This window comes from Coenobita brevimanus, chromosome 57 (genome assembly GCF_032717465.1).
Source record: "Coenobita brevimanus isolate Jiangsu-jjx chromosome 57, ASM3271746v2, whole genome shotgun sequence".
Classification (NCBI taxonomy): Eukaryota; Metazoa; Arthropoda; class Malacostraca; order Decapoda; family Coenobitidae; genus Coenobita; species Coenobita brevimanus.
Window position 1 is genome coordinate 29,098,440 of NC_137010.1, and position 26,291 is coordinate 29,124,730.

The 26,291-nt window shown below is 41.4% G+C and overlaps 1 protein-coding gene across 1 annotated transcript in view; it reads right to left on the bottom strand.

Moving 5' to 3' along the window:
• Nucleotides 1-26,291, bottom strand: part of LOC145402128 (jmjC domain-containing protein 8-like) — a 144,747-nt gene that overhangs the window by 57,277 nt on the left and 61,179 nt on the right. The window lies entirely within an intron of this gene.

Below are 26,291 nucleotides of genomic sequence, written 5' to 3' on the forward strand. Positions count from 1 at the left end.
ATTGATAACTATATGCTCAGTCGGTTGGATGTGTCGGGAAGCAAGAAATCAGACGAAGAATGTGGAACTGAACACTAACTTACGAGAACACATGGATGGACGAATAATTTTTTTTTTCCCTAATTAGCAAATGTTTTCATTCCATTTCGTCCCTTAAAACCGCAAAACCCATCATGAGTGTGGGAAAAAACTAAGTGAGGTGCGAGAAAGGACTGATAACCATATGCCCAGTTGATCCGAAATGTATTGGGAAGCATGAAATTGAACAAAGAATGTGGAACTGAACCCTAACTTATGTGAACAAATATTTTCTCCACCCCTCCAATTAGCAAACATTTTTGTTCTATTTCGTCCACTGAAACTGCGAAACCCATAAATTTTCTTCTAACCATATGGCCCTGAGTGCGCCCAGGAAATGTATTTCCATTCTGTATGCATATTCATCTCACCACCGGGAACTCTCAGCCAGGAATGATAAACACCCCATCGATTCAAAACTAACCATAGGTTTTTATCGAAAATATGTGGCTGGCTGTGGTATTGAAAGGAAATATGCGCACAGGAAAGGTGCCCAGAATCTAGAGGGTGACGTCATCACGAATGACTTTCAAATTTCGCCACCATGCCAGCTGACTTCCCATGTGAGCTCGAGTTTTTCCATGTGTTGATATGACTTGTATTATGCTGAGTGCATTAGAACAAAAACGTGTTGCTCAACAGCGTGTTACTCAAGGACTGAGTGCATACCGCAAAAGTCCTGTAATCCAAATGGTAGGGGACCAAGGGTGTTTCAAACTATTGGAAGGGACCTCTCATAACATTAGAAATATGTACATGATCATTAAGTAAACACTTAACATGATGTGAGTTATTGTTTTACTCAACGGAAATCCATAGAAGCGTTGCTGAATAGTTGCAGGGAAGCAGATGCAGGGAAGCAGATCTAAGTCCAAGAGCAGGTCCAGGCCAGATAAATCCACAGATAAAGCCCAGAGAAAAAATCCACTTGATTCACTTAGTTTTCACTGAATTAATTCAACAGTAACTTACTGTACTTCACTTAATTTTCACTCAATACACTTTAACCCTTTGATGTTTATAGGTGTGGTGCAAATTTCACCCGCTTGTTACCATTTGACAAAGGCTGCGCTGAGCACATTTAAACCACTCGTTACCATTTGACGCCAGTTGCATTGAGCGAAATGGCCCCTGTTCTATTGGTTATTTAATGATTTTGTGTTCATTTCTGGGCAAGAACAAGCACTACTTGCATCTCCATGCATCCCTCTGCCGCACTCAACCCACTCCACGCTGCTCCAGTCAGTGTGCTACGAGCCTTGCTCGAGAGTAAGGTAACTTCCTTTGGTGTTCTGTAAAATCGGCCCTAATTGACCTACAGTAATTCTTTGTACCTCTTGATAGAGAGGTGGCCTGCAGTCCTAACAGACCCGGGTTCAAATCCCGCTGGGGCAGGGAACAGTTTAAATATTTGAATTTCATAAAAATCAGACTTTACTGATCTAACAGAAGACTCGCCGACATGTCGTAAAAATACCACCGCTAATACCAATACACCAATCCTGTATGAGACAGCCCTAGCATGTATTCAGTATGGACGGTGCATGTTAGCGACAAAGTGGTGACATGCAGAGGTGTGCGATATGTAGGATGATTACTAGGCCTTGAAAGCAGGCTGGGAAGCCTATGCCCAAAGTCAGACACAAAAAAAATAAAAAATAAATAATTATATATAACTTTTTCCCAGTAACATTTACCATAAAAATTATATTTCTATGAGAAAAAGATGGAAAAAAAAATGAAGTAAAACAAAAAAATAAATTATGGCATAATTTACATTCGGCGGATGTTTTTTATAACACCACATGCAAGTACATTTATTCAGGATTAAGGTGGAAAAAAAAAAAAATTATGTTTACTGAAGCATAAATATGGGTGTGAGGATAATTTGTTTATGAACTACTGAGTGCACGGGCATAACGTGGTGACGAGGGGGTCTCTCAGTATGTGGCCTTGGGTGCCGAGGCCCGCATCAAGAGTACTCACTCGCAGTAGGACGCAGTCTTTGTTGAATGGTAACATGATTTTAATTTATTACTGCAGTTAAAATTATTTCCAGCCTCGAAAAATTTGGGGTATTGGGATCTTTGGATTATTGGTGGTCAGATTAAAGGAATTTTATTGTACAGTATACGCATTTCATCACTGCTTGTTGAATGCTCTACAAATTTCTTTCAACAAGAACTGACGAAATCTTTATATTCTGTGAAAAATCAGCAATGAATGAATGAAAGAACAATAAAATATGGTAATCTACGTTCTCTCTCTCTCTCTCTCTCTCTCTCTCTTTTTTGTGTGTGTGTATGTGGGGGGGGGGGTTCAATACAAAGTTCATTTATTCATTTAAAACATGTGGCAAATTCATAACAATACAGTTATAAACAAAGGCTGGGGAGAAAGCTGAATGACACAACAGAAAATTGTGGTGAAAAAATACCATAACCTATGTGGCTGGACACAACCTGAGTAAAAAAAGTGCGAGTGGTTATTTCACTTGGATGCAACCTGTGTCAAAACTGTGCATGCAGTTGGATTCCTTACCAGGCCCTTGTGTAACAGAGGGTTAAGGTGACATGACTACCAGAAGGAACAATTAGGTGAGTGGTGGGTGTCACAAATACAGTAAAATGGAATTTTTGGTTTGCTTATTTTGTAGTTCATTTATGACTGAAAGTTTATAATATTCATCCACACAGTATCAAAGAGATGTATCAGATGTCTGAATTCAGAGACCCGCAGATGCAGATGAGTATGCAGACATTATGCTTACATATTTTGCAGACGCGGATGTCAGATTCTAAAAACAGTGAATGCGGGTGCGGAAGAAGATGCAAATGTCAGACTATGACCATCCTTGCGGCTGCAAAGGTGGATGCGAACGTTTTCAGGATATTATGTTATATCTATCAATCTATCTATTGCCAGATGCCTTAATCTCTTATACGGGGTGGCCACGAACAAATCGCCTCCAGGTCACCCTGTCCCCGCCATTTCCCTGCCCTGCTTCCAATTCACTACCTTTCTCTCATATACCGTACCTTTCCACTCCATCCCTCCATCTCATCCTCGGCCTTCCCCTCCCTCTCTCTCCCTCCACCTCACTCACATACACTCTCCTCGTCAGTCTCTCGTTCTCTATCCTCTCCACATGGCCAAACCACCTCAATATGTTTCTTCTAATGCTTCCTATCACATCCACATCAACACCACAACACTCCTTCACATCTTCATTTGCCAGTCCGTCTCTCCATGTGACTCCAAATGCTCCTCTTGAAAAACTCAATTCCACTGCTCTCACTCTTGACTAGTGTCCCTCCAACAACGTTCAAGCTTCACTTTCATACGTTACAGTTGGTATCACAATACTGTCACGTAATAACTTTTTCACTTCCATGCTCATTTCCCTGTTTCTTATCACTGCTTTCAAGGAACCAGCAACCTTTCTTCCTTGTTGTACCCTTTCAAGTACTTCACCCTCTAAACTTCCATCCTTACTCATCACATTACCCAAGTACTTAAACGTACTCACATTTTCCATTTCCTCATCATCCAACCTCACTGTACATTCACTGACTTCACCTCGCTCGATGACCATAACTTTACTCTTCCCTACATTCACCTTTAGATTCCGTTTCTTACACACTCTTCCAAACTCATCCACCAAGCCTTGCAGCTCCCCTTCGTCGGCACTTAACAACACAGTATCATCAGCAAACAACAGCACAGGGAGTTTCCAGACACTGCCCTCTCTCATAAGGGCCACTTCAACATCCACTGCCCTACCTTGTATCTCTTTTTATAACCCCATCCATATACAGATTGAACAACCATGGAGACATGACACATCCCTGTTTCAACCCAACCTTCAAATAGAAAAACTCACTCAGTTCACTCTCCACACACACTGCAGCCTTAGCACCCTCATACATACTCTTCACAGCATTCAACAACTTCCTATCTACTCCATATATATTTAATACTTTCCACAATCCTTGTCTATCCATCCTGTCATATGCTCTCTCCAAATCCATGAAGGCTGCAAACAACTTCTTTCCCTTCTCTATTAACTTTTCCACTAAATATCCAAGCATGAATATCTGATCTACGCAACCTCTTTCTTTCCTAAAGACTCCCTGTTCTATTCCAATTAATTCCTGTTATTTCCCCTAACTCTGTCAATAAGTATCCTACCGTATACTTTTCCTATTACACTATGATGACAAATGCCCCTATGATTTTGTTATATAATGTATTTTAATGCATTAAGAATTATACGTTCGTAAGAGAACATCAATCATTTTCCAATGGCATATGTAAACACACACACACACACACACACACACACACACAAAAATATAGATATATATATATATATATATATATATATATATATATATATATATATATATATCATCATCATCATCAGCCATAACTAGTCCACTGCTGAACAAAGGCCTCCCCCAACCTTTTCCACATATTCCTTGCAAATTTCTCTATCTCATCTCTCCATCTTCTGTCTGGCCATTTTCTGCTATGCTTACAATCTCTTGGTGTCTAGTCAGTCAACCTCTTGCTCCATCAGTTATCCCTTATTCTTGCTATATGGCCTGCCCACCTCCATTTCTGTTCTTTTATAACTTTTATAATATCTTTGACTTTAATATGCTCTCTCACCCAAGTTAATCTTTTCCTGTCTCTTAAAGATATTCCCAACACTGGCCTTTCCATTGCTCTCTGAGAATGGATTAATTTAGTTTCCATTGATTTTGTCAGTTTCCAGGTCTCACAACCATACATCATAGCTGGAATTATACATTCGTTATATACTTTTCATTTCATACAAACTGGCAAGCTACTTTTCACAATGTCTCTATGTTTACCAGAAGCTTTCCATCCAACTGTAATGCGTCTTTTTATTTCACTATCATGATCTTTGTTAATTTTAGTATTTGTCCCAAGTAATTGTACTCCTTAACTTCTTCAAGAATTTCATTGCTTATTCTGATGACGATCTTTGGTGTTTGAGGATTAAACATTACTTCAGTTTGACTCTGGCTCATCTTCAGTCTTACTTTCAGACTTCCTCTGTTCAGGTCATTTAACATTTCTTGCAATGCCTTCGCTGATTCTGAGATTAGGACAATGTCATCTGTAAATCTTAAATGGCTTAGCTTTTCTCCATCGAAGTTCACTCCTTTGTTTTCCCAGTCTAGCTTTCTGAAAATATTTTCTAGGCATACTGTAAATAATTTTGGTGAAATTGTATCTCCCTGACACACACCCTTCTCAATCTTAATTTTTTCCGAGTCCTTATGTAATTTAACTGTAGCAAGACCCTCTTTATATATGTTTTCATGCAGTTTTACAATGTTCTCATTCACTCCTTGTTCTCGCAATGAATTTATAATTGCTATGTGCTCCACTGAATCAAAAGCCTTTTCGTAATCAACAAAACCTAAGCACAGTGGCTTATTATATTCTGTAGTTTTCTATCTATCTATCTATTGCCAGACGCCTCAATCCCGTTTGGGGTGGCCACAAACAAATCGCTCAAGTAGCCCTGTCCCCCTCCATTTCACTGCCCTGCTCCCAACTCACACCCCCCTCTCTCATATACCTCTCCACCCCATCCCTCCACCTCATCGTCGGCCTCCCCCTCCCTCTTCCCCCCTCCACCTCACTCACATACACTCTCTTCGTCAGCCTTTCACCCTCCATCCTCTCAACATGGCCAAACCACCTCAGTGTGTTCCTCAAAACGCTTCCTATCACATCCACATCCACACCACAACGCTCCTTTATATCCTCATTCGTCAGCCTGTCTCTCCATGTGACTCCACAGGCTCCTCTTAAATAACTCATTTCCACTGCTCTCACTCTTGACTTGTGTCCTTCCAACAACATCCAAGCTTCACTTCCTTCCGTATGTTAGAGTTGGTATCACAATACTGTCATGTAGTAACTTTTTCACCTCCATGCTCACTTCCCTGTTTCTTATCACTGCTTTCAAAGAACCAGCAACCTTTCTTCCCTGCTGTACCCTTTCAAGCACTTCACCCTCCAAACCTCCATCCTTACTCATCACACTACCCAAGTACTTAAACGTACTCACATTTTCCAATTCCCCACTATCCAACCTCCCTGTACATTCACTGACTTCACCTCTCTCAAAGACCATCACTTTACTCTTCCCTACATTCACCTTTAGATTCCGTTTCTTACACACTCTCCCAAACTCAACCACCAAGCCTTGCAGCCCCCCTTCGTCTTCACTCAACAACACAGTATCATCTGCAAACAACAGTACAGGGAGTTTCCAAACACTATCCTCTCTCACCAGGGCCACTCCAACATCCACTACCCTACCTTGTACCTCTTTTATTACCCCATCCATGTACAGATTGAACAACCATGGAGACATGACACATCCCTGTTTCAACCCAACTTTCAAAGAGAAAAATTCACTTAGTTCACCATCCACACGCACTGCAGCCTTCGCACCATCGTACATACTCTTCACAGCATTCAACAACTTCCCATCTATTCCATATATTCTTAACACTTTCCACAATCCTAGTCTATCCACCCTGTCATATGCTTTCTCCAAATCCATGAACGCTGCATACAACTTCTTTCCCTTCTCTAGAAGCTTTTCCACTAAAGATCTGAGAATGAATATCTGATCTACACAACCTCTTCCCTTCCTAAAGCCTCCCTGTTCTTCTCCAACTAATTTCTCTGTTCTTTCTCTAACTCTGTCAATAAGTATCCTACCATACACTTTTCCTATTATACTAAGAAGACAAATGCCCCTGTGATTACCACACACTTCTTTTTCCCCTTTTCCTTTGTACAAGGGAATAATTATACCTGACATCCAATCCTCCGGGACTCTACCTTCCTCCCAGGCCAATCTGCACATCTTCCACATCCATTCTACTACTATCTCTCCCCCATGCTTCAGCATTTCACCACACACTCCATCAATTCCTGGGGCTTTCCCTGATTTAACTTTCTTCATTGCTTCCACAACTTCTATCCTACTGATTTCTTCCTGTCTTCTCACCTCCCTCCTGCTTCCAGCCATTCCCCAGCCACTTATACTCGCATTACTTCCATCCTCCACGTTCAACAATTCCTTAAAGTGTTCTCTCCATCTGCTCACTTTTTCTCCCTTCTCCACTAGTAATCTACCATTTTTATCTTTCACTCCCCTGCTAACTTCACTTCCACCCTGTCTTACTCTTTTCACCTCTTTCCAGAACATTTTCTTACAGACAAGATCGACATAAATGCACCTACTGAACAGTGTCAGCAATATTTCATTAGGAGACACATTACAGATGAGAAAGGAAATACAGCTGTTTTTTCAGCTAGAATAAACCAAGAATGATGCCCAGCTGGCAATTTGCTCAAGTCAGACAAGCTGTTGAGAGCTTCAACATTTGAGCAATTTAAGACAGAATTTATCAGGAAATTCTCTGGAGACAGGAATTTTCCTGGTGGTATAACCCCAGAATTACACAAAATCATAGACCTACTAAGGCAAACACACTCATGCTCTGATCTAGGGGATATAACAGCAGATATTTCCATTATTAAGAAAACCTTGTTATCTAGCCCAGAAAACTCGAACTGGGTCACAGATGATGGTATTATGTCACCAGTGCATGTTGTTGACATCATTGGCTACATATCAGCCCTATGCAAATTTCCTGACAGGGTGTTAAAAATAGCCAAAACCATTCCATATAATCCAGGGATGTGTTTATTTGATTTCATTTATGAAGTGGAATTAAACTGCAGTAAAGCTGGCATGACTGAAATATCACAGGTTAACAGGACAGGGATCAAAGTGCCAGAAATCGTAGCAGGGATAAATTAGTCAAGTCCTGGCAAAGACCAGAGACAATCTCGTCCAGTTCACAAACAAACACACAGTCGAGTTAGCTCAGGGACTCGTTCCTGCACACCAGGTAACAGGGCGGTACAAAAGTATGGCCGAAGTCCCAGTAGACATCAGTCTGCACATGGAAGATCACCTTGTAGGCTGAACTCAAGTAACACGCTTTGTTACTACTGCGCAAATCCTGGTCACACAAAATATGAGTGTTACATAAAGAATAAAGAGGACAGGTATAAGGCAAATGGGTTCGAACTGTATTGCAGACATCACCGAATTTCTGGCCACTGGACCTCAGACTGTAAAACAATTGAAAAACTGGTATCCATCTACAGGTTGGGGGAAGGTCATCTATCTATCAATCTATCTATTGCCAGACGCCTCAATCCTGTTTGGGGTGGCCACGAACAAATCGCCTCCACGTCACCCTGTCCCCCGCCATTTCACTGCCCTGCTCCCAACTCACACCCCCCTCTCTCATATACCTCTCCACCCCATCCCTCCATCTCATCCTCGGCCTCCCCCTCCCTCTTCCCCCCTCCACCTCACTCACACAGACTCTCTTCATCAGTCTTTCACCCTCCATCCTCTCCACATGGCCAAACCACCTCAGTGTATTCCTCCTAACGCTTCCTATCACATCCACATCCACACCACAATGCTCTTTTATATCCTCATTTGTCAGCCTGTCTCTCCATGTGACTCCACAGGCTCCTCTTAAATAACTCATTTCCACTGCTCTCACTCTTGACTTGTGTCCTTCTAGCAACGTCCAAGCTTCATTTCCATAAGTTAGAGTTGGTATCACAATACTGTCATGTAGTAACTTTTTCATTCCATGCTCACTTCCCTGTTTCTTATCACTGCTTTCAAGGAACCAGCAACCTTTCTTCCCTGCTGTACCCTATCAAGCACTTCACCCTCCAAACCTCCATCCTTACTCATCACACTACCCAAGTACTTAAACGTACTCACATTTTCCAATTCCTCACCATCCAACCTCGCTGTACATTCACTGACTTCACCTCTCTCAAAGACCATCACCTTACTCTTCCCTACATTCACCTTTAGATTCCGTTTCTTACACACTCTCTCAAACTCATCCACCAAGCCTTGCAGCTCCCCTTCGTCTTCACTCAACAACACGGTATCATCTGCAAACAACGCAAACAACAGTACAGGGAGTTTCCAAACACTATCCTCTCTCACCAGGGCCACTCCAACATCCACTACCCTACCTTGTACCTCTTTTATTACCCCATCCATGTACAGATTGAACAACCATGGAGACATGACACATCCCTGTTTCAACCCAACTTTCAAAGAGAAAAATTCACTTAGTTCACCATCCACACGCACTGCAGCCTTCGCACCATCGTACATACTCTTCACAGCATTCAACAACTTCCCATCTATTCCATATATTCTTAACACTTTCCACAATCCTAGTCTATCCACCCTGTCATATGCTTTCTCCAAATCCATGAACGCCGCATACAACTTCTTTCCCTTCTCTAGAAGCTTTTCCACTAAAGATCTGAGAATGAATATCTGATCTACACAACCTCTTCCCTTCCTAAAGCCTCCCTGTTCTTCTCCAACTAATTTCTCTGTTCTTTCTCTAACTCTGTCAATAAGTATCCTACCATACACTTTTCCTATTATACTAAGAAGACAAATGCCCCTGTGATTACCACACACTTCTTTTTCCCCTTTTCCTTTGTACAAGGGAATAATTATACCTGACATCCAATCCTCCGGGACTCTACCTTCCTCCCAGGCCAATCTGCACATCTTCCACATCCATTCTACTACTATCTCTCCCCCATGCTTCAGCATTTCACCACACGCTCCATCAATTCCTGGGGCTTTCCCTGATTTAACTTTCTTCATTGCTTCCACAACTTCTATCCTACTGATTTCTTCCTGTCTTCTCACCTCCCTCCTTCTTCCAGCCATTCCCCAGCCACTTATACTCGCATTACTTCCATCCTCCACGTTCAACAATTCCTTAAAGTGTTCTCTCCATCTGCTCACTTTTTCTCCCTTCTCCACTAGTAATCTACCATTTTTATCTTTCACTCCCCTGCTAACTTCACTTCCACCCTGTCTTACTCTTTTCACCTCTTTCCAGAACATTTTCTTACAGACAAGATCGACATAAATGCACCTACTGAACAGTGTCAGCAATATTTCATTAGGAGACACATTACAGATGAGAAAGGAAATACAGCTGTTTTTTCAGCTAGAATAAACCAAGAATGATGCCCAGCTGGCAATTTGCTCAAGTCAGACAAGCTGTTGAGAGCTTCAACATTTGAGCAATTTAAGACAGAATTTATCAGGAAATTCTCTGGAGACAGGAATTTTCCTGGTGGTATAACCCCAGAATTACACAAAATCATAGACCTACTAAGGCAAACACACTCATGCTCTGATCTAGGGGATATAACAGCAGATATTTCCATTATTAAGAAAACCTTGTTATCTAGCCCAGAAAACTCGAACTGGGTCACAGATGATGGTATTATGTCACCAGTGCATGTTGTTGACATCATTGGCTACATATCAGCCCTATGCAAATTTCCTGACAGGGTGTTAAAAATAGCCAAAACCATTCCATATAATCCAGGGATGTGTTTATTTGATTTCATTTATGAAGTGGAATTAAACTGCAGTAAAGCTGGCATGACTGAAATATCACAGGTTAACAGGACAGGGATCAAAGTGCCAGAAATTGTAGCAGGGATAAATTAGTCAAGTCCTGGCAAAGACCAGAGACAATCTCGTCCAGTTCACAAACAAACACACAGTCGAGTTAGCTCAGGGACTCGTTCCTGCACACCAGGTAACAGGGCGGTACAAAAGTATGGCCGAAGTCCCAGTAGACATCAGTCTGCACATGGAAGATCACCTTGTAGGCTGAACTCAAGTAACACGCTTTGTTACTACTGCGCAAATCCTGGTCACACAAAATATGAGTGTTACATAAAGAATAAAGAGGACAGGTATAAGGCAAATGGGTTCGAACTGTATTGCAGACATCACCGAATTTCTGGCCACTGGACCTCAGACTGTAAAACAATTGAAAAACTGGTATCCATCTACAGGTTGGGGGAAGGTCATCTATCTATCAATCTATCTATTGCCAGACGCCTCAATCCTGTTCCAGGTGGCCACGAACAAATCGCCTCCACGTCATCCTGTCCCCCGCCATTTCGCTGCCCTGCTCCCAACTCACACACCCCTCTCTCATATACCTCTCCACCCCATCCCTCCATCTCATCCTCGGCCTCCCCCTCCCTCTTCCCTCCTCCACCTCACTCACACAGACTCTCTTCATCAGTCTTTCACCCTCCATCCTCTCCACATGGCCAAACCACCTCAGTGTATTCCTCCTAACGCTTCCTATCACATCCACATCCACACCACAATGCTCTTTTATATCCTCATTTGTCAGCCTGTCTCTCCATGTGACTCCACAGGCTCCTCTTAAATAACTCATTTCCACTGCTCTCACTCTTGACTTGTGTCCTTCTAGCAACGTCCAAGCTTCACTTCCATAAGTTAGAGTTGGTATCACAATACTGTCATGTAGTAACTTTTTCATTCCATGCTCACTTCCCTGTTTCTTATCACTGCTTTCAAGGAACCAGCAACCTTTCTTCCCTGCTGTACCCTATCAAGCACTTCACCCTCCAAACCTCCATCCTTACTCATCACACTACCCAAGTACTTAAACGTACTCACATTTTCCAATTCCTCACCATCCAACCTCGCTGTACATTCACTGACTTCACCTCTCTCAAAGACCATCACCTTACTCTTCCCTACATTCACCTTTAGATTCCGTTTCTTACACACTCTCCCAAACTCATCCACCAAGCCTTGCAGCTCTCCTTCGTCTTCACTCAACAACACAGTATCATCTGCAAACAACAGTACAGGGAGTTTCCAAACACTACCCTCTCTCACCAGGGCCGCTCCAACATCCACTACCCTACCTTGTAGGTCATACCAGCACAGAAGATGACGACATAAAACACCCAAATAAACAAATAGTGAACACAAGAAATCTCTTTGGAAATGAAAGCATTTTGGTCTCTGCTTTATGTGAAGAGGAAGAGATTTCATTATTTTTGGATTCAGGCTCACTGGTGAATTTAATAACGAAAGATAAGTTAGAAAGAATTTTTAAAAATAGAAGAAAAGTGTCATTTTTGGAAAATCTGACTTAAATTTATACACAGTGGATGGTAAAGAAATACCAGTTATTGGTATGACTGAGTTAAAGATGAAATTCACAGAGACCACAAAGTCATTCACTACAACCTTTTATGTAGTAGAAAAATTATCGATAAGAGGAAATATGTTGCCTGGACTAAACACCATGAGGACATAAAATATAATATTGATGCCCCATTTCAATGTAATTAACTACGACAGCAAATTCTCAGAGGAAATTTCATCTCCTGATACTACAACCAACACTTATAAAACAACTAGAAAAACTTGAGTCACAAGAACGATCACTCACAACTTAAAAAAGGGAGAGTCTACCATGCAATTTCTCAAAGAAAATGGGTGTTCAGATCAGCCAGTACAGACAGACCCCCCCCCCCCACTCACTAAGCAACCGTGACCCGCTCACTCATCCAGCAAGCATTAATTATGCTATAAATTTACCACCAAAATCATTCATGCAAGTTACTATTAAGTGTAAATTCAGAAATTGTAATGTCATTGTATCAGAAGAGACTGTTAGAATAAATGGCCTTTTGGAAGAAAACGCCCTATGCTGGATGAATGACGGGTGAAACTAATGTCATTTTAGCTAACACCATGAATGGAGATGTGAAGATTAAGAAAGCAACCTGTATTTGTAGGTTAGAGACATGTAGGGAGCATGTATGGTTTGGTTATATGGTTACCACCCAGCGTTGTAAATAGTTTCTTGGCTTACAGGAAACCATTTGGCTTGTCAATCAACGTATAGCCACCTGTAAAGGAAAGAAAAGCAATAAAAAGTGACAGGAAAGATGGGAGAAATAGGAACAGAGGGGAGGGCAGGCACAGAAAAAGAATGATAAAGGCTAAGGAAGAAGTAGGCAGCACTACATCCACTCACTTGATATAGTGCTGCCTACTTCTTCTTTAGCCTTTATCATTCTTTTTCTGTGCCTGCCCTCCACTCTTCCTATTTCTCCCATCTTTCCTGTCACTTCTTATTGCTCTTCTTTCCTTTACAGGTGGCTTTGCATTCAGTGACAAGCTAAATGGTTTCCTGTAAGCCAAGAAACTATTTACAATGCTGGGTGATAACCATATAACCAGACCATACGTGCTCCCTACGTGTCAGCAAGTGGGTTGGTGGAAGGTTAGTGCCCCCCCCCCCCCATAAGAAGAAAAATAACTCAAAGTTAACCCCTCCGTGGCCGCCGGCGTCAAACGACTTTAGCCGATCAATGACTGCAGGCGTCGTTTGAGCGCGGCCTATAAAAAACTGCAAAAATTTTTGGGAAGTGAATGAACGTTCTGAACGTCTTCACACTGACCTACACTATACTCCCATACACCTCATCAAGCAGTTCAAAGCCTGCTGCTGTGATGAGTGGATTTTCGATTTTTTCACTCCTAGCCATGCCTAAACAAGCACAACTACACCCACTATCTCGACCCAGGCAGAACATAATTATTATCTTTGTCCTCTCTTGCAAAACACACACAACCACCTGTTTACGATTATGAAGTAATACAGGCACATACAAAAAAGACATGATAATAAGTGAAAAATACATTTTTGTCTTGGTATCTTTACCTATTTGCTCAGGTTTGCTGTAATGGTTTGGATCATTTGATGCAGTGCAACTTGTAGAAAACTGTGAAAACCTTCGGGAAGTGAACGAAAATCTGGGACATGAGACTGACCTTGACTTCACCCTCTCATATATCATCTGTCAGTCCACCACCTGCTGTCATGACGAGTGGATGTACGACTTTTTCGCTCATGGCCATGCCTAAAAACACATAGTTACACCCATTATCTCGATCCAGACAGAAAATACAATCTTTTTCCTCCCTTGCAAAACACACACAACCATTCTGTTTACGAGACAGCAATATATATTGCGAAAATAACAAGGTAAAATGATAAAGATGAACATAAAATGATAGAGAAAGATGAACATGTTATTACAGAAAAAATACGTTTCCCTCGTCTGTAAACTTATTTATTTCTCCATAGTATCTGTATTCGTAATAATCAGACTTCTGAAACTGCATTACGATTCTATTTTTAGCCATGCTCGTGGTGTGGGAGCTCGAAGTTGCGACTCAACTTCCGCATTGCTAAACGGAACTGACCCTCCACTTTATTCTCCTGTGGCAGAGTCTAACCTTGGAGGACGTGCAGTTTTCTCATTTAGGACCAAAAATTCAACTCTTTCACTCCCCTTTCCAAGCATGAGCACAACGATAACGTAAAAAATAACTCGAAACTACCATAAACATATTTTATATCAAAAAGGTGAAAAAATATTCATAATTTTTTTTTTCCAGCCATACCTAACAGATTATGTACTGAAATCATTCGATATCATCATATCTCATATATGCACAACATTTCAGCACCACTTGTATTGTTTTGGGAGGTTAAAAAAAAGAATTTAAAAAAAAAAAAAAATAATAATAATAACACCACCTGCCCAGTTGCGTTGCGGCAGCACCCCTGGGCGGCGACATCGGTTGCCGATATTTCTGAAACTTCCGCATTCCATTGCAAGTCATAAAATATGTCTAGGAAACTGGGATTTGCACTGTTAGGTGCATCTGAACTTTCTCTTCAATATGGCAAGAAAAAAAAAATCAATTTTCGAAACTTCAAAAAATGGCCCTGGTGAGCACAGAAAATTCCAGGCCTTCGGCCACGGAGGGGTTAAATGGCCACCCCTTACAGGATTATGGCGTCTGGCGATAAACAGACAGATTTGCCCAGCTCCTATATACAAAGTGACAGTAGCAGGAGCGTCGAGCAGAGTAAACTCGCCAGATAAAGAGTACATAAAGGAGCATTTGGTTTGCTCAGATAATTCGGATGTGGAAAATGATTTATTAAATGTACTGCAGAAACACTGACAAGCTGTCGCATTACCTGGTGAAAACTTAGGATGTACAAGTCCAATCAAACACTGTATTAATCAGCTGACCCCTGGTGACGTATATATATGTCCAAACGTTTTGTCACTGTGACTCCCGTTGACATATTAAATGCACCGCAATTGCAAGGTCCGCTATTTGCACACTTTTCAACTCTCGTGCATGATTTTTGGTACATATACACGGGACAACTTCCTCTACCAGATGCCAGGCGGGGACAATGCCTTACCCCGTGTGACCTCCTGCCCCCCACATGCCATTATTTCGGCAACTCACTTGTTACCAGTAACCTGGCAGATAGACATGTCGCGCAACAGTCCGAAATTCAAGGCCAGAGTGATTCCCCAATCGATGACAATGTGGGGGACAAAGTTTATGTAGCTTTAGAAGAAGAAACAGTCAGAAATGATGATCAGGTAATGTTGCCAAAAAAGGGGCAGTATGTTGATGTGTTTGGTGAGTGAAACAACTCTTACATCGCCTATATTATTGTGTGAAAACCAATATACTCTTGTACTACATATAGCTTCGTACCAAATAAATAAATAAATACCTATTATGAGTGGTTTGGAATAGTTACCCCTCCCATTGAACATCTTTTCTTTGGAGCCAGACCCCAAAGAAAATACAGCCAGGTGATGGTATTGTTACCTCTAACAGCATTTTAAAGCTCAGGTGAGCAATTTCTCAATGGTGTTTCTCATAAAAAGCAGAGGTTTTAGCCCCCCCCCCCAAAAAAAAAAAAATTTCCCAGGATGGGCCGGGTTAACATAAAACAGCATACACAACCAATCTACATGCCAGCATACAGAGTTGCACAATCACAACGTGCACTAGCAAAGCAGTATGTTGATGGATTGTTAAGTCTGGACATCACTGAACCTTCAGTGTTCCCATGGAATGCACCACTCTTCTTTGTACCTAAACAAAACGGGGAAATGAGGGCAGTTGTTGATTATCACAAACTTAATCAGGAAACCATTCATGACCATTTTCCCAGACCATTGTTAAGTGATATCCTGCACAACATTGGACCAGAAACTATGGTCTTTTCTACAATCGATTTATTAAGCGGCTATTATCAGATAGGCTTAGATGTAGAATCCCACAAATACACTGCCTTCTCTACAGACAGTGGGCATTATCAGTATAAGAGAATGCCGATGGGATTAGGGACAGCTCCAGGCACATTCCTGCGATTAATGAATAGTGTATTGGCTGGAATATTAGGCGACAGTATATCTGTCTACCTGGACGACATCATAATTGCAACACACACAATAGAAGAACATCTACATTCATTAGACCAGCTCCTACACAAGTTAGCCAATGCAGGTTTGAAAATTAGGCTGTCTAAATGTAAATTTTACTTTATGGAAATAAAATTCTTAGCCCACAGACTAGATGCAGAGGGGATCCACATCTCTGAGGATAAAATAAAAGCAGTAAGGGACTTCCCTGAACCCACAAATGTGGATGAAGTAAGACAATTCTTAGGGCTCACCGGGCACTAAAGAGAATTTATAAAACAACTGCCACTGACCTATGTGAAATTGCTGAGACAGAGAGAGAGAGAGAGAGAGAGAGAGAGAGATTTTAACCCTCTCGCGCATGGTAAGTTTCAGTAAGTTTTCCAGCTCACGATTTTTTCTGCCCGGCTGCCCGGACGAAGCAAATAACATGTATTCCCTCCTTATTTTTGTCACCCAAACATCAATATACTGCCATAAAACCTATGTCATCTTATTTGTCAATGTTTGTTCTAGCTGATAAGCACCACAAAAAAACAGGAAAACATGAATAAAACAACATTAGGCGGCTGTGAATAAACATTTCACTAAGTCACATTCACTTTCCAACATCGCCATTCGAATGTTTTCCATCATACAGGAAAATGTTATTACAAGTTTTTATAGAGAATTTCATCAGCTTTCTAAAGAGACAAATCCAGTGTTGATACGATTTGTAGTTTTCGAGAAAACAGCCAAAAACTGAAAGCCATTTTTGAAAAAAATCCAAGAGCTCAAATTCTGAACTTTTCTTGCACATGTTATGTTTTTATTGCATAATATTATGCAGAATTTCACCAGCTTTCTAATGACCTAAAAATGGTTTCGATACGCCTCATAGTTCTCGAGTAAATTGCCAAAAACGACTAGGAACTCATGTCCGTACGTCACTTTCATGATGTATGCACAGCATACACAATATTCCCACCTATGTAACAACGAATTCTTATTGGAGATATTACATTGTTATGTCTTGTACATACGTAGAATTTACTGCTCTTTATCATGGTTCTTATAGGAAATCGATACGGCCATTAGTTTTCGAGTAATTGGCCGACAAAGTGAGATTACTCCTCCGAGCGCTTTCGACTTTACCGAAACAGTCTGTTCCCCCAACTTTTCCAACAGAAAATGCTCCCAGAGGCTTATATTCTGCAAATGAACATACGTAGAATTTACTGCTCTTTATCATGGTTCTTATGGGAAATCGATACGTCCAATAGTTTTGGAGTAATTGAACGACAAACGTAGAATACTCCTCCCCACCCGCATGCGAGATAAAAAACATTCTTTCCCTGCCTCATCCACGGCTACATATTTTCGATCATTAAGTTTTATTATTTTCTTTTTTTACTCAAAGTATACACGTAAAATATCATAAGGTTTTTGAGAGTGCTGTCAGAAACTCAACATGACCACTAGTCTTTTTGCTAGGTTCTGATACTGAAGCTGAACTTTCTTCCATCTCATATGTGTGTGTATGTAAAAAACATTACTTATTTGAGTAAAAAATATTGAACTACAGAAATAGGTCAATATACAGATCAACAAAATACGGATAACTCACTTCCTCCAGAGGTGTTGAGATGCTGGCAGTAGCTTGAAGATGAGGAGTTATGTAGTGTGTGAGCGTGTGCGTGTGTGGGTGAGTGTGTGTTTGGGTGTGTGTGTGTGTGGGTGAGTGTGTGTGTGGGTGTGTGTGTGTGTGGGTGTGTGTGCGTGTGTGTGTGTGTGGGTGTGTGTGCGTGTGTGTGTGTGTGTGTGTGTGTGCGTGTGTGGGTGAGTGTGTGTTTGGGTGAGTGTGTGTGTGGGTGTGGGTGAGTGTGTGTGTGGGTGTGGGTGTGGGTGAGTGTGTGTGTGGGTGTGTGTGCGTGTGTGTGGGTGTGTGTGCGTGTGTGTGGGTGTGTGTGCGTGTGTGTGGGTGTGTGTGCGTGTGTGTGTGTGTGTCTGCGGCTGTGGCGTATTTTCTTCTCTCCTTGCGATTCATTTACCTAAAACACATGTGATGCACACAACAGAGTTCTCCACGAACATTCGCTGCACGACATATGTATGTATACGTGGCTGTGGCATATTTCTTGTCTCTGACACTTGCGCTATGTTTTAGCTAAGTCAGTCAATGCATTAAATATTTCTCTGTGAACACTCGCTGCACTATTTTATATGTATATCTCACACTAAACCATACGCAATATAAAACACTATCACATGATTCCATCCCAACCTCGTCTATTATTCCCGACTCTATGGCGTACGTGACCGTCTGTTTCCTTAGCGACTGTTGCATAACTCTATGGCGTGCATAATACCTGCTATGGTAGGTCAGTTATTTCACCAATCCAGGTATCGCTCACCTACGTTACACACCTAAACGAACACTCGCGGCACAGTTCACGTATATTTTACATAAAGTATGAACTTATTTCAGTGTTCAAGGAATACAAGATGGATATTTGTGCTCTTACAGAAACGAGGTTGCTTGGAGTTGATAAAATGAATTTGGAAGGTGGTATTACTATGTTGGTTTCTGGTAGGAGTGATGGAAATCATTACCAAGGAGTAGGCCTACTGCTGAGTAGAGATGCTTGTAAGGCAGTATGTGAGTTTGAACCAATTAATGAGCGCTTGCTTTATGCTTGTTTAAAATCTGACCATGGTAATATCAGTATGGTTGTAGGGTACACTCCGACAAATGAGGCTGCTGATGAAATGAAGGATGACTTTTATGAGAAGCTGCAGGATGTAGTGAGTAGAGTGGCAAGACATGATGTGTTAGTTTGGATTGGTGATTTTAATGCAATTGCTGGCAGTAGTAGGGATGGCTTTGAAGACTGTATGGGTAAGGAGGGTGTTGGTATTAGAAACGAAAATGGGGCGCGCTTTGGAAGCTTTTGTTTGGCAAATGACCTTATAATTGGTGGAACTATCTTTGAGCATAGAAAAATACATAAGACTACTTGGATTTCACCACGTGGTAAATACTTTAACCAAATTGACCACATCGCAATTAACAGAAGGCATAGGAGTTATTTGCAAGATGTTTGCGTAAGGAGGGGGGCAGATATAGGTAGTGATCATCAACTTGTTGTGTCAAAGATTAAAATAAAACTTAAGAGAAATGTTAATGGTAATTGTACAGGAGGTAATGGTTATGATTTTGATGAGCTGAGAAGTGATGAGAGCACAAGGGAAAAGTTTCGGTGGGAATGTAGGAACAGGTATCTAGTCCTGCAGACCTTGATGGAATCTGAAAACAATGATATTAATCAAATGTGGAGAGAGGTAAAAGAGGTTTTGCATGAGAGTGCTAAGGTTACTATTAAGAAGAAGGGAAAAGCGAGAAGGTAAAAGTGGATGTCAGATGAAACATGGAATGCAATTCAGAAAAGGAAAGTGGCTAAGTTAAGAAGTGAAGAACAACATGTTGATGGCCAAGTAGTTGAAGTACTTAGAGCAAAAGTGCTGGAGTTTACATTCTGAAGTAAAAAGACTCGTTACACGTGATAAGAGGAGGCTAGATGATGAAAAGGTAACAGACACAGAAATTAAATTAAGTAAAAATGACGGTCAGAGCACAAGAGCAGCGTATCAGGCCATAAAGGAGTTAACTGGGACCGAAAAGAGAAGGAAGGAAATACCTGTACAAGACAGAAATGGTAATTTGATGACTAAAGATTTGGATATAAAAGGAAGGTGGAAAGAGCACTTGGAATCTGTTCTAAATACACCAATCCCAGCTGAAGAGGACATTTTGCCAGCCGAGAGAGATTTGCAGATAGAAACAGGGGATATAACTTTGGAAGAGGTAGCAAAATCTATAAAGAAGTCAAAGAATTTTAAGGCCCCAGGAGAGGATGGAATATTCCATGAAATGCTTAAGGTGGAAAATGACGAGTTGATGAATCCGCTTTTGAAACTTTTTAATGTGGCTTGGGATAATGGTGGAATTCCAGAAGAGTGGAAAAATGGAGTGATTATAAAAATACCAAAAAAGGGAGATTTAAGTGTGTGTGGCAATTGGAGGGGGATAACTTTGACACCTGTAGTTGCAAAAGTCTTTTCCAAAATCTTGTTGAACAGAATAGTGCCAGTAATTGATAAAATTTTAAGAGAAGAACAAGTGGGATTTAGAAAGGGTCGAGGTTGTAATGATCAGATTTTTATTGTAAGGCATCTAATGCAACAAGCTAATGAGATGAAAATGCCACTTAGTATGTGTTTTGTGGATTTTGAAAAGGCGTTTGATAGTGTTTCACGTGGAGCTATGTTGAAAATTATGAGATTCTATGGTATACCAGAGAAGTTTGTAAATATTATTAGAAGCCTGCATGAAGGTACTTTCTGTAAGGTAATGGTGGGTGGTTCTTTGAGTGATCCATTTCAAGTTAGGTCAGGTGTGATTCAAGGAGGAGTTCTTTCGCCATTGTTGTTTGTTTTGGTTATGGATTATGTTATGAAAAAGGTTGTAAGGAGAACAGGTGCAGGAATTAACTGGAAAGAAAATAAGAAGCTGATGGATTTGGACTATGCTGATGATATTGTACTGATTTGCTGAAGTATTTATGAGATGCAGAGGGTGCTTGATTGTCTGGTGGAGGAAGGAGAAAAAGTGGGATTGGTAATAAATTGTGGAAAGACTGAAATTATTAATATGAACGTGGAGAACCAAATCGATTGTGTAATTGGGAATAACGTGGTGAAGAATGTAGAAAACTTTAAATATCTGGGAACGATTGTATCATCTAATGGATCATTAAACAATGAAATTGAGGAGAGGATTAGACAGGCTTGGTGAGCTGTTGGAATGTTGAAATCTGTTTGGAATAATAATATGCTTTCAGTACATACTAAAGTGAAAATTTACAAGTCCATGTTTAGACCAATTTTAATTTATGGGCATGAGTCATGGTACAGTACAATTGCAACAGATCAGAAAGTATTACGATCTGAGAATACAATACTGTATTGAGAAGGATTCTTGGGGTAAAGTGGCAAGACAGAGTTACAAATGCAAGAGTAACGGATATTATGAATAAGAGTGGAACCAGTTAATGAATATGAGACTGTCTCGCTGGAAGTGGCTGGGGCACATATACAGAAAAGAAGGTAGTTTAATACAGGATGTGCCAGAGTGGACTGCTAGAGGAAGAAGAGGTAGAGGTAGGCCGAGGGAAACCTGGTTGAGGACAATGAAAAGGAAGCAGGAGAGGAGTGTTGGTGGGACCTGAAGGAGATGGCAAGAGACAAATATTGGTGGAGAGAGTTCATCGAGGCCCTATGCATCCCGTGGGGTGTCACAGGAAATGATTGATTGATTGATTGATGATTTATCACTAAATGTCAGACCAAGGTACAGTACCTGTTCAATGACGTCCGTTGTTCCTAGGCGTCCCTATCTCCTGTGGACACCTGCCGCTAAGGTATTGCTAACCTACGCTACGCACCATAATTTATGCCATCACAAGGATACGTGGCACATTTCACTTACACGTCACACAATATCATACACAAATACATGACTACCACAATGATTCCACCCTAACCTCCGCAATTATTCCCTTCCTTACTACAGTTCAACGTGACTGTGATGCAGCATCCTTCGAAGGGGGAGTACAATGCAACTATTGTATTGGCACACACCACACTCCTTCACGAACACCCGCAGCATGTTTGACGTGTATTTCACACAATTCCATACACATTGTCACTATCAGAATCACAATAATTCCATCCCTAAACACCTCTAATTCTCCCTTCCTGACTATAAAAACTGTACGTGATGCCTGCCCCATTCCACACTATGGTTTATGGCATCCATAACACTAACTAGTTCCATAATTTCACCAAGCCAGCCACAATATCTTTACACACAAAATACAGTTTAGGCATTGGCTTCATTATATATGTATCTGTAATCACGCAATAGGGCCTTGGGGGGGGGGGGAGGCGAAACCCCGCAACAGTGAACACTCATATCGCCTCTAAGCCTAATGACTGGTAATGGACACAATTCCTTTTTGTGACATATATCTATGTTCCATCAACAATATCACACACAAATATGCACACAAATATTGGATTATCACACTGAGTCCATAGGGGCTTCGGCTCGGGCAGGAAGGGGAGAATTAGTAGGAGTTTAAAGGGACAGTACACGCAACGCAACCTCACCGCCTGGCTGCTTGGAAGAGACTGAGGTTTATCGCTATGTGCTGGGCCCCATGAGGCAGCTCAGTGTTGCCAATGCCTTACCATGGGAAAGTGCTGCACTCGCTACGATGCGTCAAAATTTGACGCAAATTGGCCAGAAACGCAATTCGAGTGACTGAACATCTTTAGAACAATCCACATGAAACGCGAATCGCATGAGTGACCCTGAGAGGGTTAATTAGTACACGAAACCATTTACTACACTGGGTGGTAACCATATAACCAAATTTTGGCGCCTGGTGGTTTAGTGGGTAATTATTGCTCTCCAATCGGATTGACCCGGTGAGGGTTTATATCCAAGGAGTGGTTGGGGTTGAATGCGCACGTAATGCCACTCAGGGATGGGTGACGCTGGTCACTCTCATCTTAAATGTCAGGACCAACTGCCTAGCCCCGGGCTCCTACGTTCCTCGTGGGGCAATGTAGGATTGGATGATGGATGGATGAATGGATCAACATGGACATAACTTCAAAATATGTCCCCTGATCTGAATGTACTAATATTCTACAATATGCTGTGTAAAGAATTACAATCTACTGTACTTACTCCCTTGGTACACTTGAGCGTAGTCATCCACCAGCCACCTCCTACAAAGAGTTGGAATTAACCCATTAACCACGGGGATGTTGGGAGCGAGCCGTGCCCGTCCTGCAGGGATAATCGCGCTCCAACTGACTTTCTAAAAATAATTGTCAAAAATCAGATATTAGTTCTAGAATATTATAATTATATATGCATATGGCACATATCTTCAGCTTTCTCCTGGGATGTTTGTTGAGCCTTCATTAACTACCGTAGGACTTGTGTAGACTTCTGAAGTTGGGTAACGAAGTCTCCACTTTACACTTCCCGATACCCCGTAATATGGTTACCACTGCCTGATATTATCACTACAAACACTATTCTATGAATTTCAAGTAGTTTCAAATCCACATTCCAAAAAAAATACACTGTGAAAGCAATGTAAATTACGAGCACATATGAGCATTCAACCCATGCTCGTTCCCCGCTGGTATTCTGAGGCGGAGCTGTTATTTATTATTCATAAACACACTCACACTTTATATTCCTTGTACTTTATGGACTTATTTATAGATACAATATTTATCCATAAGTTTCCTGCAGTACTAGTCGTTTATTTTCACTCCAGGCATTCACTTTCTCATTCAGTAAACAGGCGTAGAGTCTGAAGCTTTCACTTTCACTGTCATTACTCCAAGTATTTATACTCATATTCATATATTACTAATTATTTACATTTTCTATTTTATTTACATTATTTACATTTCTACCCCCTTGGGGTAGGGGGGTTTTCAAGAATACTCCCCAAGTATCCCTGCTTGTCGTAAAAGGCGACTAAAAGGGTTGGCGGAGGGTTAGTGTCCCTCCCTGGAAAACAACTAACTAAAAAAACAAACAAGAAGCCTCGGACAAGGACTGACCAAACGATGACGACCCAGGACCGGACAAAGGACTTGGTAATGAGTACATGGAATGTAAGAGGAGCGAATGATGAGGTGAAAGAGAGAGAGATTGTCCAGGTGCTTGAGGGTGCGAAAGTGGGTGTATGTGGAATAACTGAAACAAAATGGAGAGGAGAAAGTGTGAGAGAATGGGAGTATGGATGGGGTATATGTGCAGGAGTAGATGAGAATGAGAGGGCAAAGGAAGGAGTGTGTATAGTTGTGAGTAAATGATGGAAGAAGAGCATAAGACAGTATGGATCAGTTGGGTCAAGGATTGTGTGGGTAAAGTTGAAAGTTGGAATACAAATGTGGGCGATTGTGTGTGTGTGTATGCGCCAACGCAAGATCGTGCTAGAAGAGTGAGAGAAGAGTTCTGGACAAATGTGGAAATGTGCATGGAAAAGTTTGGAAGGAATGAGAGAGTGTTTTTGATTGGTGATATGAATGGTAAAGTTGGTAATGTGAAGGTGGATGGAATAGTTGGTGAGTGGGGTGTGCCTGCCGAGATAGATGAGAATGGGAGTGCGTTAGTGGACATTTGTGCTGGAAGGGGGTTGGTGATAGCCAATACCCTCTTCAGGCATAAAATGATCCACAGGTATACATGGCGAGTGATGAGAAGGGTGGGTGGTGAACTGAATGAAAGGAAGGCAATGATTGATTATGTGTGTGTGGATGAAAGGATGCGAAGATGTGTAAAGGATGCAAGAGTGTATAGAGGTTGGGGGAGTGGACTTTCTGACCACTACGTGGTGGTGGCCAGAATTAGGATGCAAGTGAGATGGAGGAACAGAAGAAGGGAAAGACGAGAGGAAGGAGCAGTTGCAAGGAGATTGGAAAGGTTACAAGAGGATGAGAAAAAGGCAGAGTATAAGAGAGAAGTGGAGGAACGATTGGGCAGATATGAATTGAAGCAGATGGGAGACGTGGAAGGTGTGTGTAAGATATTTACAGAAGAAATATGTGCAGCATGTGATGTGGTGTGTGGAAGGAAGAGAAGGCGGAGGGGGGTGCAAGGAACAGCGTGGTGGACTGAAGAGGTGAAACAAGCTGTGGCACAAAAGAAGAAAGCATACAATGAATGGGTGAGAAATAGGGGCGTGGAAGAAGTTGAGAGGCGGAAGAGAGAGTTATATGTGGAAAGGAAGAGAGAGGTGAAAAGATTAGTAAGAGAGAGTAAGAAGAGAGTGGATGAGGAATTTGGAAGGAATTTGAGTGTAAAGTGGAGGGACTGTAAGAAAATGTTCTGGAGAGAAGTGAAAAGAGTAAGACAGGGTGGAAGTGAAGTTAGCAGGGGAGTGAAAGATAAAAATGGTAGATTACTAGTGGAGAAGGGAGAAAAAGTGAGCAGATGGAGAGAACACTTTAAGGAATTGTTGAACGTAGAGGATGGAAGTATTGCGAGTATAAGTGGCTGGGGAATGGCTGGGAGAAGGAGGGAGGTGAGAAGACAGGAAGAAATCAGTAGGATAGAAGTTGTGGAAGCAATGAAGAAAGTTAAATCTGGGAAAGCCCCAGGAATTGATGGAGTGTGTGGTGAAATGCTGAAGCATGGGGGAGAGATAGTAGTAGAATGGATGTGGAAGATGTGCAGATTGGCCTGGGAGGAAGGTAGAGTCCCGGAGGATTGGAAGTCAGGTATAATTATTCCCTTGTACAAAGGAAAAGGGGAAAAAGAAGTGTGTGGTAATCATAGGGGCATTTGTCTTCATAGTATAATAGGAAAAGTGTATGGTAGGATACTTATAGACAGAGTTAGAGAAAGACCAGAGAAATTAGTTGGAGAAGAACAGGGAGGCTTTAGGAAGGGAAGAGGTTGTGTAGATCAGATATTCATTCTTAGATCTTTAGTGGAAAAGTTTCTAGAGAAGGGAAAGAAGTTGTATGCGGCTTTCAGGGATTTGGGGAAAGCATATGACAGGGTGGATAGACAAGGATTGTGGAAAGTGTTAAGAATATATGGAGTAGATGGGAAGTTGTTGAATGCTGTGAAGAGTGTGTACGATGGTGCGAAGGCTGCAGTGCGTGTTGATGGTGAACTTAGTGAATTTTTCTCTTTGAAAGTTGGTTTGAAACAGGGATGTGTCATGTCTCCATGGTTGTTCAATCTGTACATGGATGGGGTAATAAAAGAGGTACAAGGTAGGGTTGTGGATGTTGGAGTGGCCCTGGTGAGAGAGGATAGTGTT